Below are 19,376 nucleotides of genomic sequence, written 5' to 3'. Positions count from 1 at the left end.
TTGCTTATCAAGAAAAGGCAGTTAGATTGGTTATAAATTACCTGGGATAATTTGTGCCAAATGACATTTAGCTTTGCAGAGTGTACAGTTCCCACATACTGTGACCATTAGAAAACCACTCAGTAATTTTAAGTACTAGATGCTTTCAGCTCTGACCCCTGGATAACAAAAGCCAAAAGTAAAAAGAAAATGCATCAAGTGCTAAACAGCAGTAAGCCTAATGACTACATAGACCATTAGGAAATGGGCAAACAAAATTAACTCTCAGTGGGAGTTTCAGGCTCTCCAAGCACATGTCTTTGGCTTCATTAACCTCCTGCTACAACCAGGGCCAGAGTCACTGTCAACACTGCTCTTCCTCGCATCTTTGGTAGCCAGAGAGGGGAATTAACTCTACGCGTGGACCTTGGGGACCTACATGGAAAAATGGTGATACAGTACTATTCCGAATCCATCTCTCTGAGCTTTTGATTAAAAGAAAGCGGAGGTCAGGAAGGACCAGTTATGCAGAGAAAGTTAACTGCCTATTTTTTCAATTAGCATTTGTATGTGTATGTGTGTCTGTGTGCACGTGTGTATGTAGTGCTGGCAAGTGTCAGTTTTACCTGTATTCTCCTTTTCCTTAAAACTTTTATTTATCCATGTCAACTTGGGTCACTGCATTTCCTCTCCCTCTCCGAGGATTGCAGACTCCTTTTTATTCGATAAAGAAACTACAGGTCGGGGCATATAGAGGGAAGTGGACCTCGTATCTGTAACAGCAACTTGGGATGCCCTAGTTGCCCTGGTTACGAAGGTTGGAAGCACTAGAAGAGCAAGCAGGGAACAGCAAGGCAGCCCAGAGATGAGCAGCCTCCGGATGACCGCCTCTCGTGGGGCTGAAGAGACAGAGGAAAGGGGTGGAGCATCAAAGCCTGGAGCAGGGGCCACCCAGGAAGCTGGAACTGCAGCGGACATGCCTAGAGAAAGCTGGAGGTATGGAGCAGAGCTGCTGCTGCTGGAGTAGCCACGAAAGCTGGTGAGAGGAGGAGAAATAATATGGCTTCTCACTTTCTTCTGCTTCCTGTCTCCTTCTCGTATTTCCCGTTGCTAAAGCTGCCTGGCAGTCAGGTGGCAAAGGAGCCTGGTAAGCCTGAGTTCCCAGGATCAGCACCCCTGCGGTACAGGGGAAGCTGGGAAATGCATTTAAGGACAAAGAGACAAAGAGGGGCACAAAAGCTTGCCTGAGTTCCCTTTCTCTTTCCACCACCCTCCCTCGACGCCCCATCACGTAAAAGCCCTTCCATGCACAGCTGTGTTATGGGACAGGCATGGGACATGAGGGCCACAGCCAACTCTCTTCCATGGTTTTGTGACGTCCAGGACACAGCAGATACTATGAATTCTAAGGAAAGAAAGTGCTTTAAAAATATAACTACACACATCTAGAAGGACCTGCAACTAAGATATACAACTGTGTACAGGGGGCGTTGGGGAGATAAAGCAGAGAAAAAAAATATGCAACTACTGTTACGTTAGATTGAAAGCAAGAAGAGGGTTTAAATAAAACAACAAAAAGGTTTAACATCTATTAATCAAAATTTCTATTTTCTTTTCGTAGGATGAGTAACTTAATAATGACCATACATTCAGAACATCGATAAGGGGCATCCGTTGAACGTCTGGACGACCATCAGTTCTGGCCAAGAAGAAACTCAAGAGTTGTCTCGTTAGTGAATCTGTGCCCAACCTTTGTGTGGGAGATTGAGATCAGAAAGGTAATCTTTTTCTCTCATCCGTATTAATTGAAAGGGTCAATTTCCTTCTTTTCCTTGTCTGTTTTTTACCGTCTCCATTTGAAAGAGTACTTTTTCATAAATATCAGTTTTATTTCCTCACATTAACCTAGTTGTGCTTTCACAATTTGGCCAAACACATATCCACATCATTTCTATGTGTCTAAAAAGTATTTGTAATTAGAAATGTTGGCTTATGAGAAAGGAAAATCATTTTCCTGCCCACACATAATAGGTATTGCCACCATGCACTGTCTTTCGGTTTTCTAATTTGTAACGTGATATGATGGCACTTTTTGACAGTAACTAAAATGATCTATGGCCATAAAGATATAGTCTCATGGTTATAAGAAAGATTTATGATTCTGGTTATGAAAGATATTTTACTCCTCAGCAACATTACAGGCATGGCTGAAAGCCCAACAAAATCGAAATGAATGGACAGAATGAGCAAGCTTGTCAGGTAATAAAGGAAGTTCTTCAAATCAATGGTAAGGCTACATATGGGGCTGGGGTTTGATTACAGGTATAACGTTAATGCTATTTGATAATTTTGTCTCAACTATTTCTAGACCTGCATTTGCTTATATTTAGGAAAGTGATTTTCCTTTAAAAAAAATAACTGAAATTCAAGAAGGATGGATTAAGTGCTTTAAAAAATACTAATCACATAATCCTATGCCCTAGCATTTGTTTTCAGGGACATGTTGACTATATGTAAAGAATGTTTCTAGAAATTGCCTCCATTCAGCCCTAGCTATTCTGCAAAATGGTCTTTTAAAACTGAATGGACTGCAATTAAACGTGGAGGAATGTCACATTTAGATTCAGACTTGGAAACTAAAACTACTCCCTTTGTTGATTCATTCATTACCAGGGAGTGACGATTAAGAAACTCAAGGTCGGCTGAGTTATTCTCCAGTCATTGTCCAAAAATGAAGGATTCTAATTAAAATGCAACGTGGCAGCCTAAAGGAATATCGGTTCACGTGAAATTACTATACCAGGAGCCAGCGCAAATTAGGTAATTTCACATTTCTCCTTTTGTAAGTACCACAAAATGTCTAGCCAAAAGCTATTTTGTAAATAAGGCAATGCCGGATTATAGTGATGTCAAGTGGGTATAACTCCAATCTGAATTCCCGCAGCCCTGACAGACCTGGTGTGGTTTCACGTACCAGCATATTGCAAATCAACTTGACTTCACGATTACTTTCTAGCAAGTTTGATTCAAATTTGTTAAATCTTTCTGAGTTAGAAAACTACAAACTACATTTTAATAGCAGTATACTGATAAAAATCTCAATGTGGTAACATTTAACAAATGCCATATTTGAAAAAAATATGAGCTTTAAAAACTTGTATGGAGCAACCTATAGGCTTTAAAATGAAACTATTCTATAGTTCATTGCTATTTTAAAAATTGGTAGTGGGAGAACAATTTTTATAGATATTGATTCTACTGGAAGAAGTCTGTTTTCCTTCATAATAACAGTCTCCCAATCTTGATTTTTTTCCAGTAAACTAAAGCTAGTGACATAAGGCAGAAAAAGACCCCAAGTTTACAAAAAACTGCTATAACAGCAGACTATTTGAGGTGGCTGGGTTGAAACAATAACTCGGAGGAGCCGGAGAGCGGTGCTGATTGTCGCTTTCCATCGTGAAGCCCGGCATACTCTGTGAAAGGAAACCTTGTGGAGACAGGACTCTGCGGGGTTACTTTCCCTCTTTCATTCACTCTGGGCACCTGACTCCAGATCCTCATGGGACAGCAGTGGTCCTGAAACTTTTTTGGAGTTATGGACTCTTTCAAGAAACAGAAGAAGGCTTTAAACCCTCTCCCCAGAAAAATGCTTAGTCACACATCCACACAAAATTTGGTATAAAATTTCAACTCACTGATAGCTCCTAAGCAGGTCTTCGTGTTAACAACCCCTGATGTATTGGATAACTTGGTCGTTCTTTAATTTGAGACTTTACGAACACAGTAAAAAGATCTCATTGAGAATAACTAAATAATTTATGGAATAAAAGAATATAAAGTTAACTCCCAACACTTAGTATCATCTGGAATAAGCAGAAATATCACATATGGTGGGAGTGATATCAATCTCTAACGATTTACTGGTCTGGGCCAGGTTACTCTTCTTTGACTACTAAGATTTGGCTTAATTTTTGTTGTGGACCACATGCTAGTCCTGCTATACGCTCATGTCGGTCAGGGCGCCATTTCCTTGTAGCGTAGTTCTTCTTGCAATAGTTAACTGTCTGCCTCCATGACTGAGTTGTATAGTTCAGCCTAAGTACAGAATTGGATTCAGTTGATTTTTCTCCCTTACAGTAGGGTCAAACAAACGCTTGCTCTGTTTTTTGTCTTTATTTTTTTTTCATCAAGTAGCTGCTTTTCACTCGGTATGGGGTCTGCCTCTTTGCTTTGGGCCCGTATGTCACCTACTCGGGCACCTCCATGTGATGCCTGTTCTGCAAAGATGGGAGGGTGGTTTTATAGTTAGTCTTTTGGTAGCTGATCCCAAGCTGAAGCTGACTCACACAATGCAAGGAAGGAAGGATTCCACTATATGTTCGTCTTTGTAACAGCTACGTAGCTGCTAAAACCATATTGGATTTACAGCTCTGTAAGTGTAGGACATCGTAAGCTGTATGAGAGTGGGGACCCTGTGTGTCTCATGCGCTGTGGACCTGTGATTCCTAAGAGTGCTCATCCCATAATATGAAGAAACTAACATTTGCTAAAGTTATTGAAAAATAAAGTGAAAGTAATTGCTTTAACTTTGTTACTGGTATATTTAAACAAATTGGGTCAAAATTCAGAGAGAGATTAACCTTTGGTTCTTTAACATATGTCAAAGTACAATTTTTAGTTTGTGGTTCTGTTAGGCTGGATAAAATCTTAAGGTTTAAAAACATTTCTTCATCACAATATATTGGAGACTTCTGGCTGTGGTGGACTAATTGTCATTAGTTGAGCCCTACCCCTGAGATAAAGGAGAAAAGCTGGAAGAAAAAATAAATCGAAAAACTGATTTGGAAAGAAAACTCTGAGGGGCTAAGACCCCAGAGAGAAGGAGAACCTAGAGAGAGGAGGCTGCCATCGGGCAAAGCCTTTGGGAGTTTTAATGTGAAGCCGAGAGGCTGAGAAGGCAGGCAGAATCTTGGCAGTCCCATGGGACTGAAGGACGAATAGCGGAGCGCAGGGCTCACTACTCCAGATGTTTGGTTGCACTCCTGAAGGGCTGTGCCTCATGATGGAGGGCAAAGTAGAAATGCACCAGGCCTCACAAAGGCTGGAGCTCAGCTTTAAACAAGTTCAGTTCTCGATTGAGAAGTGAGTGACTCCTCTTCAAATACCCGCCGGAACAAAAGCAAATCCTCACTGAAGGACAACGTCATCACCAGAGCCTTGACTGACCTCGATTATGTACAACATCTAGTAATTAATCAAACACAAGCAGGCATATAAAAAATAAGAATTGAAAAATAAAAAGAAAGAGGAAAAATAGGCACCAGAAAAATAGATTCAGGGGATCTTATATTGTGGATATTAGAAAAGGAGTTAGAAATTAAATGGCATGATGGAAAATTTTAGTAGAGAATTGGAAATTATCTTTTAAAAAGATCAAATAGAAACTCTAATACTGAAAGATAAAAACAAAATTAGGAATTCCTAGATGGATTTAGCAGCAGATAAGACACAGATAGAGAAAGGATGCATGAACTAAAAGATAGGTCAGACAAAAATATCTAAAATAAGCTATAGAGATATGAAAGAATGGAAAATACAGAAAAGAGCATAAGTGACATATAGGATGTGGTAAAATGGTTCAAGATACATGTAATTGGTGTGCCAATAGGGAAGAAGTATTATTTCAAGAGACAATGGTTAAGAATTTCCCCCTACTGACAAAAGATCAAGCATTAGATTCAAGATGCTACTAAAAGTAAGGTGGGAAATACAAAGAAAATCATATCTAAGCACATCACAGACTATTGCTGAAACAGAAGTTGAGAACAAATCCTAAGACTCTAGAGAAATGAGTCATATTACTTCAAAGGAGCAGCAATCATAATGGCAGCAAAGTTTTCAAAGAAACGATAGAAGCCAGGTGATTGGAATAGCTTCAAAAACCAGAAGAAAAAAATGCCCACCTAGAATTCTATATGAAGCAAAAATATCCTGCAAAAATAAAGACATTACAAAGATTTTTTGGGGGCAAAAATATAATAAAACAAACAAAGAACAAAACTAGATGAATCTGTTACCAGTAGATCTACACTAAAAGAAACACTAATGGGATTTCTTTAGGCAGAAGGAAAATGACCCCAGATGGAAGCAGGGAAGTACAGAAGGACTAAAGAGCAACAGAAAGGGTAAATATGTGAGTAAATTGAATGAATTTTGGCACTATAAAATAATAATAATAGTGTGTTGTGAGCTTTTAAATATATGTGGAATTAAAGTCATAATAACAACAGGACATGAGGTACCAGGTGGGAGGAGGATTTCAATTGTTTTAAGGTCCCTGCACTGTCTGGGCAGTGGTCTATGAACGACCTTTTATTAGCTCCAACTGGCCAAGAATGCAAGTGCAAACCTCAAGTCAAACTATTAGAAATATTAAACAGAATGTTATAAATAACCAGCCGGCAGAATGGAATAGATTTTTTAAAATATGTGATTAATTAACCCAATAAAAGGTAAGAAAGGAGGTAAAAACAAAATATGGAATGGATGGGCAAATAGAAAGCAGATAGTAAGATGATAGATTTAAACCAAAAAATGTCAGTAAAAATATTAAATGTAAATAGACAAAATACCTCAGTATTCCACTTATGAGGTGCAGATAGCCAGGTGAAAGACAAATACAGAATCTAACCTTATGCTGCTCATTTTAAAAGGACTTAAATATAAGAAAACTGAAAGATTTTCCTTTCTATATGGAAATGGAATGGAAAAATTTCACGCAAACACTAAGCAAAACGAAGTTGGGTTATTTATAAGAATATCAGACAATATCAGACATATAGTCTTTAAAGAAAGAAGTATTAGTAGAGATAAAAAAGTATGTTTTATACTATTAAAAAGGATAATTCTCCAAAATATAGAATAATTAAAATCCAGAAAAATTAAATCTAATAACATACACTGAAAATATATAAAGCAAAAAATCAGAACTAAAAGAAGAAATAGTTGTTTCCATAAGCTTAGTGTGAGATTTTAATAGCCTCATTCAGTAAATAATAGAACAAGCAGTTGAAAAGTTTAATAAGCAATACAAAAGATGAGAAGAGCACACTAACCACATTATCCATGTTAAACAAGAAGTGTACAAAAAACCAGTGATCTAAGTCCATTTCAGCAGATTGGAAAAAAGAACTTAGTAAATTAGGCCTCCCAAACAAACACAAAAAGAAGGATAATTAAGATATTATCCTCATAGCAGACCTGACTCTTCTTCAGATAACATGTATAAACTTTGGATAAAATATGAAAACCAACAACTGAGGTCATTGGAGAGTGAACAAAAGCAGATAGATTCTGGAAGGAAGTCAACTTCTGGGAGAAGGGAATTTGCCTAGTTTTATGGCTTTTACCCTGAGAAGAGGTGAAATCAGGATTCCACAGATGTACTAGTTTGCTTGGCCTGCCGTAACAAAATACCACAGACTGGGGGACTGAAACAGAAGTTTGTTTTCACACAGGTCTGGAGACTGGAATTCTGGGAGCAACGCGCCAGTGGGGTTGGTGTCTGGTTGGGTTGCTGATGGCCGCCATCTCACATGACCTCTTCTTTGTATGTGTGTGGAGAAAGAAAGAGCTCTCTGGCGTGTCTTTTTATAAGGACACTAATCCTGTTGAATCAGGACCCTACTCTTATTACCTCATTTAACCTTAATTACTTCCACAGAGGCCCCATGTCTAACTCCAGACACACTAGGGGTTAGACTTTCAACAGTTGAATTTGGTGGTGGTGGGGAACACAAACATTCAGTTTATACCAATGGGGCAGCTATAACTGTAATAGAAAACCCATAATCTTTTTGCCTAAAGATTTGGGGAATGGAGTTAAGGACAACCACAGTCACTAGAAATTGAGTGGAGAATCCTGGAGAAGACCTGAGGGGGGAGCTTCAAATTCTATGTATAATCTTTGCCCAAATCTCTCGCTGAGCCCTGAGCCAGGCACGCGTGGGGCAGACTCCAGCCAAGGAGAAAAGAATGGGACAGAGCTTTGAGCTGCCACCCAGGAGATAGAGTATGCAGTCTCACTCCCACCAGTCTAAAGGCCTACTGAAATGAAAATATCAGTGCTCCTCTGAGGGGCTACACAGAATCCAGAGTCTCACAACATAACAACGACAATGTCCAGCATGTAATTCAAGATTCCTCAACACATGAAGAAGCAGGAGAATGTGACCTATTCTCAAGAGAAGAACAGTCAGTGGAGACTGAAAGTGGGCACACTCACTTCCCAGGTGTGGGAATCAGCACCATCTAATTTTACAGCAGCCATTGTATCTGCGCTCAAGGATGAAAAGGAAATAGGCTCATGATGAACGAAAAGATAGGACATCTCAGCAGAGAAATTGACACTAGAAATAATCAAATGGAATTCTAGAACTTGAAAAATATACAACATCGAAAATTTTAAAAATGGATGTAATTAGCAGAAGGGAGATGACTGATGAAAGTGGAGGTGAACTGAAAGAGAGATCAATAGAAATAACCCGAAATGAAGAAGCTAGAAAGAAATGGAAAAAACATAAACAGCTTCTGACACCTGTGAGTGAATATCAGAAGGTTTAACGTATATCATTGGAGATATGCCAGGAAGAGATAGGGGAGAGAATGGGCTGGAAAAATATTTGATCTCTGGTGGGGCAGAGAGAGAGAGAATCAATATAAGCATGAATAGTGGGTTGTTAATATAGATTCTGTTGTCCTCAAAAACAGAATGAGCAGATGGTATAAGCAACTGCATGACAATAATTTTGAAAATTTAAAAGAAATAAGTAAATTCTTTAAAAAAACTTACTAAAACTAAGCCAAGAAGAAATTACAAATATGTTTAATACTCTAACTACTAAAGACATTAAATGATAAAATATGTAAATAAAAACCTTTAGAAAACTTCAGGAGAAGATGGCTTCTCTAACATTCTTTCAAACATTTAAGGGAGAAACAAAACCAATTTTTCACAAACTCTTTTAGAGCATGGAGAAAGAGGGAACGCTTCCTAGTTTTGTTTTTTTGGTTTGGTTTTTTTGAGCCCAGCATAACTTTAACATTAACACCTTACAAGAATGTTACAAAAAAACAATTCTGGTCAGTCTCACTTATGAACATAATTGTGAAAAATCCCAAACAAAATATTAGGAAATAACATAGAATATATAAAAGGGATCATGATACATCGTGGCAAAGATGGGTTTATTCAAGGAATACAAGATTAGTTTAACACTCAATCAATCAACATAATTGATCCCTTTGACAGAATAATTGAGAAAATCGTAGGATTATCTCAATAGACAGAAGAGCATTTGTTAAATTTGCTATACATTCAAGCTAAAATTTTTTTTAGCAAACTAAATACAAACGACTTCTTTAATAAAGGGCACCTACAAAAACATACAGAAAATATCATATTTAGTAGTAAAATACCGTAAATCTCGTCCCCTTCCCCTCCCCCAGGGCTGGATCGAGACAAGTATGCCCACCGTTATCGCTTCTACTCAAACTTTTACTGCAGGTGGAATTAGGCAGGAAAAATAAACGAAATGGACAAGGTATGGAAAGGAAGGAAGAAAATTGTTATTCATGGACAATATGGTGGTATATGTAGAAAACACAAAGGACTCATTAACCACTAGAATTAGAAAGTTATTTTATCAAGGTTGCCTTGTATGTTTCTATATAAGCAACAAACATAGGATGAAACAAACAAAAATATCTTTTACAATTGCATCACAAACATAAAATACCTATGAGTAAATCTTATAAAAATGTGTACGGCCTCTACACAAAAAAATCAAAAAATATTTTTGAGAAAAATAAAAAAGACCTACAGAAATGGAGGGACTCCCTCAGTTCACTGATTGGATGTTTCAATATTATAAAGATGCTAATCGTTCCCAAACTGATACATAGATCTAAAGTAACTCCAATGTGCCAACAGATTACAGGGCAGCAACATTTGCCACCCCAAAATGTGTCTCTTTGGCATGAAGATTATTTTAAGGATTATTCAAATTATATTTAAGAAACAAAAAGACTCAGGAAGTTTTGCTTTTTACCTTCCCTTTAATTGCCTTCAAGAATTTAGACTAAGGGCCCCTTCCAGGAAGAAGAGCTGTCATCAGAGACATCTGCAGAGAATATAAGCCAGGTGGGGGAAACTTAGGAAGGCCTGTTTGGTCAAAGTCCTCTCTGTGTCCTTTCGTCTCTGCATGGCGTCGCAAACATTGGTTTACCAAACATTTGCTTTTCCCATCTTCCTGTAAATTGTCTTCCTCCCCTTTGAAGTCTCAGAGCCCTGCACATCTTCTCCTCAGCTCAGGACTGCGTGTAAGCCTCAATTTCCTGAATGTCTGGGAACCTTATATCTTTGGGGTTCCATAAGTGCATAATTAAATCTGTCTCATGTCAATTTAATTCCTAGACCAGTCAGAAGAACTTCGAAAGGGAGGAGGGAAAGTGTCTTTCTTCCCGACAGCATCTACACACACATATATCTACACATCTGTGACAAAGGAGGCACTGCCCAGCTGTCTGTAAAAGGCAATCTTTTTGACACCTAGTATTGGGCAAATTGAATATCCATATGGGGAAAAAATGCCTCTTGATCATTCACAAATATCAATTCCAGATGGATTACAGGTTTAAATGTGAAAATAAAATGATAGAGCTTCTAGACATAACACAGGGGAATATCTTTATGATGCTGGGGAGGCAAAGATTTCTTAAAAAGGACACAAAAGACACTAATGATATATGAAAGAAACATTGACTAAATTAAAATTAAGAAACTGGGGCTGACCCGGTGGTCCAGCGGTTAAGTGCACACGTTCTGCTTGGGCGGCCTGGGGGTCGCAGGTTCCGATCCCGGGTGCAGACATACACACAGCTCATCAAGCCGTGCTGTGGCAGGCGTCCCACATATACAGTAGAGGAAGATGGGCATGGATGTGAGCTCAGGGCCAGTCTTCCTCAGCAAAAAGAGGAGGACTGGCAGCAGATGTTACCTCAGGGCTAACTTTCTTCAAAAAAAAAAAAAAAATTAAGAACTTCTTTTCATCAAAGACACATTTAAAGAGTGAAAGACAATCTACATAATGGAAGAAGGTATTTGTGATAAAGATAACAAAGGACACATATATAGAATACGTAATGAATTCTCTCACACATCAGTAAGAAAAAAACAATGCAATTTAAAAAATTGATAAGAAAGCTAAATAGGGACTACATAAGAGAGAGGATATTCAAATTGCCAGTAAATATGTGAAACAGCATTCAGCTATCAATCATCAGGGAAAATAAATCAATGAGATACACTACACACCTACCACAATAGCTGAAACTTAAGCAAACTGACCACACAATGATTTGAGAAGCAGGAATTCACATACTTAGGGTGGAACTGAAAATGGTACAACCCATGCTGGAAAACTGGCATTATCTACCAAAGCTGAATATCTTCCAATTGGACAGGTATCTGTCCAATATGTGTAAGAATGCCCTTGAAGCATTGTTCATAATAACCTAACTGATAGCAGCACAAATATCCTTAACCATTAGAATAAATAAATTGCAGTATATTCATTCAATGGAAGCTACAGAGCAGTGAAAATGAAAAATTATTGCATGGAGGAATCTCATGAACATAACGTGGAGTGACAGAGTTCATATATATGTATATAGACGCACACACAAAATATAATGCATGATGGTAGTTATATAAAGCTATTTAAAGCTAGTGAAAGGTTTCAGATATGTATATAAATAAATATACAAAATATAATGTGTGATGGTAGTGATATAAAGCTTAGAAACAAAACTAGTCTATTGTGACAGAGGTGAGACTAATCATTATCTTCAAGGAGAAAGGTGGCACAATGACTGGGAGGGGACCCTGTAGGGCTTCTTGAGTCCCAATACTGTTCTGTTTATAGGGCTAATTGGTGGTGCACGGTTGTGTCCAGTTGTTAACTTGTGATTCATGCTTTTTCTGTATGTATTATATATGTCATTATATATGTGTTATATATTTTTTGTATGTATTATGTATATATAAAGCTTCGAACACATTTTTATTCAAAACCATTCTTTTAGTACCCTAGTTCCTAGTGCTCAGAATAATAATCCTTTAAATATATTCAAACCAACAGAATTTGGAAATGTCCCAAAACATCCGGGTCAGTTGCTTTTATTAATTTTGTTTCAGAAACAACCATGTCTGTAATCTGTGCTATTTATGCTAATTTCTTTATTTTCGTCTCAGTACTGAAAGACTCAACAGATCACGCAGTGGGAGGCAGAACTTCATTTTCCAATTACAGGAATCATAGCTCAGTGGCATAGCTCTCAAATGGCAGGTCCAGAAATTCCTTTGTGGGAGGATATAATGGATCATTAAGCATCCTATCCCGCCTCATGCTGAATGGACCTGTGGGTGTCACAGATCCTGCTATCAGCTCCGTTCCCAGATTCCTTTCAACAGAAGGCCCAGTGTCACCTGAGCCATCTAAACAGCACTTTGAAAGGCTGAATAAATGACCTTTGGAAATTGCCCAACAGAGGATTTCTGCATTTCATCGGTGAAGTCAGAGCTTCAATACGCTAATACTACATTAACAGACCTTCAATGCACTTTGTTTTCACTTACAAGGTAAAATAGGAGGAAAGGAGAATTAAAGGAGAAGAGAGATGAAACCCCAAATACCCCGCCCCAGGGCCCGAGCTTCTCGGAGGCCACTTTCACGCTCTGAACTTCATCCATAAATTGTGGCTGGGCAAAGGTTTGGCCTTGAAAATGTGTGCTCTGCATATTTCAAAGCAATTTTACAGCTCCTTTTAACTTTATTATTTCTGATTTCTTTTCCCTGAATAAACCGTGAGTTTATCAGTTTGGGTAAAAGAGAACATTTCCCCTCACAGAAGGCAACTGCATGGAACATTCCAACATTTAAAGAGTTTTGATTCCACTTTACGTCGAAGACATTCGCAATCTAAAATTCATAATATTGCCTATAAAACAGGGAAGCAGAGGGGCCGGCCCCACGGCCAAGTGGTTAAGTTTGCACTCCGCTTTGGTGCCCGGGGTTCTGTGGGTTCGGATCCTGGGTGTGGACATGGGACCACTCATCCGGCCATGCTGAGGTGGCGTCCCACACAGCACAACCCGAGGCACTCACGAGGCACTCACGACTAGAATTACAACTATGTACTGGGGGGCTTTGGGGAGAAGAAGAAGGAAAAAAAAAAAAAGAAGATTGGCAACAGATGTTAGCTCAGGTGCCAATCTTCAAAAAAGATCTAAAAAAACAGGAAAGCAGATTTGAATCAATTAATTTGGTTCAATTGAGGAACAGCACCAGTTTTCCTCGTACGTTCATTCCCACTCACTTCTGTTCTTCACCTGCCCCCATCACCAGTTTTCCAGGCTGAGATTTGATCTGGAGAACTATCCATAAATCTATCAGCCACAGGAGAAACGCGTCATCTTTTCACGGGATTTGCTGCAGTGGCTCTGTGAAAGTCCATTTAAGTAACTTCTCTCTGGGAGGTAAATTAATCAGACAAGAGAAAAATGAAGAACTAGTTATAACTTGCCTACTTTTAATCCATTCCAAGATCCAACGCACATCTTCCATAAAAAGCTCCTTTAAAAAAACTCAAACATTTTAGAATGTTTATGCCCCTGTAGCCATCTGCTCCAACATTCTTTGTATCATTTTAGTTTATGATCTCCAAAAAAATTACCGGTTTTCTGAATGGGCTTGCTGATACTCTTTGCCGTCAATTTCCTTTAACTCGCAAATCCTCTGTATTTGTGATTCGCAAGGGCAGCTGACGTGCCCATCATTTGGAACTGCATCAGCAGCTCAATCCTTGGGTTTAACCTTCCGTCGAGCGTCTTTATTACTCAGCTCCTCCAGAATGTGGCTGAGGAGTGGGGATGCTGGTCCATCTGCAGCCCGTTACACTAATGAGTTTCCAGGCAGTATTTTATCAAAGCAATGTGGCAGAGCCTTTCTGTTATTGCTTCTAGGTTTGATGGGTTAGTGTTGGTTATTAAAGGAGAATACACATTTTTTTCCTCTCCTTGACAGGCAAGTTGAGGGCTCTCAGTAATAGGTGCCAGAAAAGGAACATCTGGTGTACATTTAACGACGCGTTGTTGCATTGTTAACTTAGAGCTGTTATACGCTTTGATAAACACATAACGGGCCTCAAGAAATTAAGAGAAAATTAAAATGTAAATGTTTATCCAGACCATATTTCCCTTTTCTTTTCATTGAGGGATCTACACCTGCATCATATATGTAAGTAAAAGAAAAGGTTAGTGTGAAATTCTTTTCCAACCCTCTGTGGGTCATGTTGCCAGAGATGAAGAGAGCCATTCTTTCCCCTTCCAGACGGGAGCTACAGCTGAGGCCAAAATGGCACCACGGGAGTCTTGCTAAGTCACTTAAGCGCTGTCTGTGTGTCTGAAAATAAGCTAGGCCGTTTAGAAAATCTGCTTCCCCTTGGGACAAAGGACCCATATAGGGTTAAGTATATTGTAAATACGTTGGAAATATTTTTATCCTATCACCAGTTTTCAGCTCAAAATTTTTCTCATTTATACAGGTGACGGTTAGAATGCATTGGCCTCCTTTCAGGTACTTTGCTGGAAAAGTGCACTATATAATAGCTGTTCTTATAGTGAAAATTCCCAAGTCCGAGGAGAGAAAGTACATTTTTAGGTCATCACCAATGATTGGGCTCTTTTTCTTAAAACATCATGCCTGCGCACTGTACAAAACCTGGACTTCTTCCCTCTCTGAAGAAGCATGGGATGGAATCCCGCAAATGCATTGGAACAGTCAAAGAGCTGTAAAAGGGAGAGAAGGTGGAAGGCATGCAGGGAAAGAGGGAGGAAGGGGATGGAAAGGGGAGGAAGAAAAGGACAAGCAGGGACAAAAAGAATTTATTAAAAGATACAATGCATAGCAGTTTCTACAAAATGAAACATATTATAGGTGTCTTAATAAAACCTGTAGCAAGAAGGTTTGAGCAGTTTTTGAGTGAAAATTGTCCTCTTGGAAATGGTTACAATTTGGTGTATTGACTGACCTTTGACACACAGCTATTTAATTTGATGGAAACTGCCGTATATGGTTATTTGCATATTTGCAGTTTTTAAAAATATTTCAGGTCTACAGAAATAGTTTGACAGTGTGGGTTTTTTTTCACTTTCCAATTCCCTGCTTAAAATTGTTTTTTATCTAAGAGTACATGTTGAAGAAGCTCCGTAGTTAGAGGTAAGGAGTGGCTGCCCTTGTGTGATGTTACGTCGAACTGTGAACAGCGCAAAGCAAACAGGAAAGTTTAGAGAGGATTTTGAGTTGTTTTTTTTTAAAGTAAGCAGATTGAGATAAGACAATGACACCAGTTTGCAGACACAGGCAGAGCTGGAGGCACTGGTAGGTCTGTGGACAGCTTTTCTCAGGCACAAGGGGCAAACAAATTGGGTTTTCTAGTTTGAGCTTAGAGAATCTATTCAGCCAACACCAGAAAATTGCGAAGATAGCGTCATGAGTTTCTTCATTCTGCTTCCATCAATGCTAAAGGATGTTCATGCATCCGGCCACTCACAACATTAAAAACAGACAGACGAAACTTAAACTGGACGTTCAAGGTATTTACATCCAGGCAATGCAGCAAAGACATTTTATATTTCTGGCCTTCCTTCCCCATTATTTCATTGAAAAATCATCTCTTTCACCTACATTTAAATCTCTCCTTGGTAAAGATAATACAGATTTTTCTCCTGTAAAAGTTTCTGAAAGTGGGACACTGACCAACTCCCCCAGATGTCATTTTAAGAGTGGCCCAGGATTTCGGGGACCTCACTGAGATGAACTCAAGATAGCTGCCTCGAAGGGGCAAAATGGAAGAGGGACTAAATTTGGTAACTGAGTGTGAAATCAATTTTCAGGGAGTTAAAAAATTTTTCAACGTGCTCCTAGGAGAGCCCGTCCCTTAATTACCTTATTTCAGGTAGCAGGTAGGAAAATTCCTGTGGGTAGGAAGACTTCTCATGCATTGCTAAGATGATAGGAAGGAAAAATGGCCAAGGCACTGGCAATTCTTGGAAAGAAAGGCATTATTCTCTGCTCTTTTGAAAAATATCTTGTTTTGTAGCAGAGACACCATTAAAATTCAAGAAATGGAAAAACCAGAGGTGACATTAAGAAAGGCAGTGAATATGCTGCTATTAAGAATTCCTCTTTTGAACTAGTACTTTATTTCTATACTTCAGAAATCCTGATGGGGAAAGGAGAGAAGAGAAAGGAAAATAAAGGTATCTATGTGTATATGTATACTTTATATATTTATTTTAATTAAGCTTTTGAACTTTAAGGAGAGTAGGGATCTACATGTCTTTCCTAATTTTAAAGAAACTCTCTTTTCTTTAGAATGATGTGAAATGACAGTGTCTCCCGGAGAGCACCCATCTCTTCAGAGTCTCTGCAGTTCTCACTGTAAGATTTATACCAAACATATTTTTGTTTCCCATCTGGTGTAGTGTACGTGCTGTGACGGTAGTGGTTTTTTCCCCCTTCTATTATCTAGTTCACATAGTAATGATTAAGTAAGGAAAACATCCAGAGGAGAAAAGAATGTACAAAAGAAAACAGAAACAGAATGGAAAGTGAAATCCTGTTGTTATATCTTTACTGAGGCATTCTGACATGGTCCCAGGACGCAGTATAGACATTCCGTAGATACCTCAGGACTATGTATATAGCCTCAAGGATCTGTCATTGTAGAGAAGATTTATGAAGGGGAAAGGGGCAGAAAAATGTGCACCAAGCATAACCACCGCATTTTACAAACATCCGGTGGCTCGTCACTCATCCCGTCTCTTACCCTTTCTTCCCTAAGTCTGTCGCAAGTCCATTCCAGGTCATTAACCTCTGGCGTACTAAAATAATTATGCCACATGTATTACATTCTGTTACTCTTGTTTCCCCTTTTCTTATTTGTTAACATGCTTTACTTTTGTTCTAATAGCACTATTGCCTTATACACATCTTTGTATGCGTTCTAGATCCCATTTGAAACAGAGAATGTTATAAACAAGAAATAACACTAAGTTGATTGCCGATCTTTGAAAATTGATTAGTATTATTGACTACCAAAAAAAGTTAGAAAAAAAGTTCCCATTAGAGTGTAGCTAGATTCACATAAATTTTAATTTCCAATGGGCACTGCATTTTCTTATATGCCATCTTTATAGGCCAGTGACTTATATCTTGATGGTTTTCTTAGTGTCACGTATTCATGGGGATACATACTGCTTGGAGGGATGCACGTGCATTTGTATAAGCATCCAGGGAAGAAGGGAAAAGGGTGTTACTGAATATACCAGATTGAGGGCAGATGGAGGCCTTGTCCATGAGGTTACTTTGTTTGAATAAGCATATTCTTACAGAGGCACAGATAGCGTATATGCAAAGAATTATTTTAAAGTAAGGACAAAAAGGTTCTAAAACGTCAAATATCTGTTCATTGGAAGCCATTCCAAGTTAGTTAAAGTAAAGGGACCCCAACAAGAATAAAAATAATGTTGACTTTTCACTTAATAATCTCATCAATGAATAAAATTGTAGCCAGTTACAGATAATGGTCGCTTCCAACGTTATGGCTAAATCCCATCTTTAAAGATAGCAGTGGCACCTGTGGGTACAGACATGTGAAGCCAACGCTGTTTCAGACCTAAATACCTGAGGCTGCTGCACTGTCTCTCTATCTTTTTATGGCTGTACTTCCACTATGTCAAAGTTGAGGCTAAATATTTCTTTAGCTTCTCGGCTAATGCAAGCTATAATGTACAGTAAATTATTGCTGCTGTCACACAGGAGGCAGCACTAAGTGTTTAGAAACAAAAAGGGCCCCTTAAAAAGGCCCCAAGACCTAGTTCCATACAAAGAATTTGAAAGAGGGCATTCAAATATCTTTTTATTTAGCTAATTTATTATTTTATAAATAATTTATAAGTAAGGAAAATAACAAGGGGGATAAAAGTCAATTCTTTCCATCACCAGTGAGAAAAAATAATAAAACTTTAGTCCAATATTACTTCTAATCAGCAAAAACTGCTACTGCAATTGTTTTTGAATTATTTGTTGTACTTGAATTTTTCATGGTGTACTCTCAAATTTCCTTCCCTTTTCTCAACACTCTTGGCTAACGCTTGGATTATCTCGTTTACAGCTTCTTATGTTACACGGCTTCCTTTCTGAAGTCCCGGGGCTTCTCACTGCAATCATTATAGTTACCTATGAGTGATGGGCTCTGCTCTCGTGGTTTCCCTCAGAACAGAACGTCTGTTCCTCCAGCAACATGACTAATCTCCCTCAACCCATGACAGTGTACAGACCAGGTCACAATAAAAGGATGATGTTTAATAATTTGTGTCAAGAGTTAAGTGAGTTTGTGCCTGTTGGCTTCTGTATTATGCGTCACTTTAATTTAATCATCTGCGAATTACCTCTCATACAGTACACACATTTGTTTCTGCTGTTTATAACTATACTTAGACTAGTTTTTTTTTAAACTTACAACAGTTAATTTCTTCTAAGCCCCTTGAAAACGTCATTCTATTTTTATAAAAATACTTTTTGCAAACTCAAATGTAGCCATAAAAGTTAATCTTGCGCTAAGATGTCGTTATGAGTCTTCTATTGAGGCCAGCCTTCCTTGACCTTCCACGGATGCCATGTTTATGGTTTGGTAGCCGCACCCATGTGATGGAAAGAGATTTGAAAAGGGCCTCAACAGGACTGTCCAGACCAGGAAGGTTAGGGTCAGATGACCGGGCTGTCAGGTCAGCCTTGGGCCAGTGGGTACAGCACGATGAGGTGTCTCTTAGTCTAGGAACAGCAAGAATTTATGATCAGAAAGAAAATCTGACAGAATGAGATTGATCCAGAGGGGAAAAGACTGGAGGGAAGCAAACATCATCAGCTGTGACTGAACGGGGTCCATAATCTGTGAGGTCTGAGCAGTGATGAGGTGAGGAGCCAGGGCTATGCAAAACGGCAAGCAATTGACAGAGGCCCCGAAAGACAGGTGTTTGGCAGTAAGGAGGCCTGGTGACAGGTGTCCTGGTTGAAAAGCACTGTGGCAGGCTGTGTCAAGGTGTAGAGGAAGTTCCATTGTGGCGATGCTCCTTCAGAATTGGGGGAATTCTAACTGGCACTCAGCTTCAGGAGCAGAGGTCTGTAGTTAGTGGAAATTTCATACCCCCTTGGTCTGAATTCCTCTCCCCGGTCCTTCCTCGATGGTGCCTTACAACTCTAACATCCCTCAGT

At 38.9% G+C, this 19,376-nt stretch overlaps 1 long non-coding RNA gene across 2 annotated transcripts; it reads left to right on the top strand.

The window, feature by feature from the left end:
• The first annotated feature begins 42 nt into the window (after positions 1–42).
• Positions 43–18,473, top strand: LOC124238019 (uncharacterized). 2 transcript variants are annotated; one of them, XR_006888212.1, is made up of 6 exons: positions 43–1,018; positions 1,601–1,757; positions 2,653–2,799; positions 16,319–16,360; positions 16,476–16,541; positions 18,277–18,473. It is a non-coding gene; the product is annotated as an uncharacterized LOC124238019 (long non-coding RNA). The 2 variants fall into 2 exon arrangements; XR_006888213.1 differs by lacking the exon at positions 16,319–16,360.
• The last annotated feature ends 903 nt before the right edge of the window (positions 18,474–19,376 follow it).

The sequence above is a fragment of the Equus quagga genome, chromosome 4, assembly GCF_021613505.1.
Source record: "Equus quagga isolate Etosha38 chromosome 4, UCLA_HA_Equagga_1.0, whole genome shotgun sequence".
Classification (NCBI taxonomy): Eukaryota; Metazoa; Chordata; class Mammalia; order Perissodactyla; family Equidae; genus Equus; species Equus quagga.
Note: the sequence above shows the minus strand (reverse complement) of the source record. Positions and strands in the feature narration are given on the sequence as shown.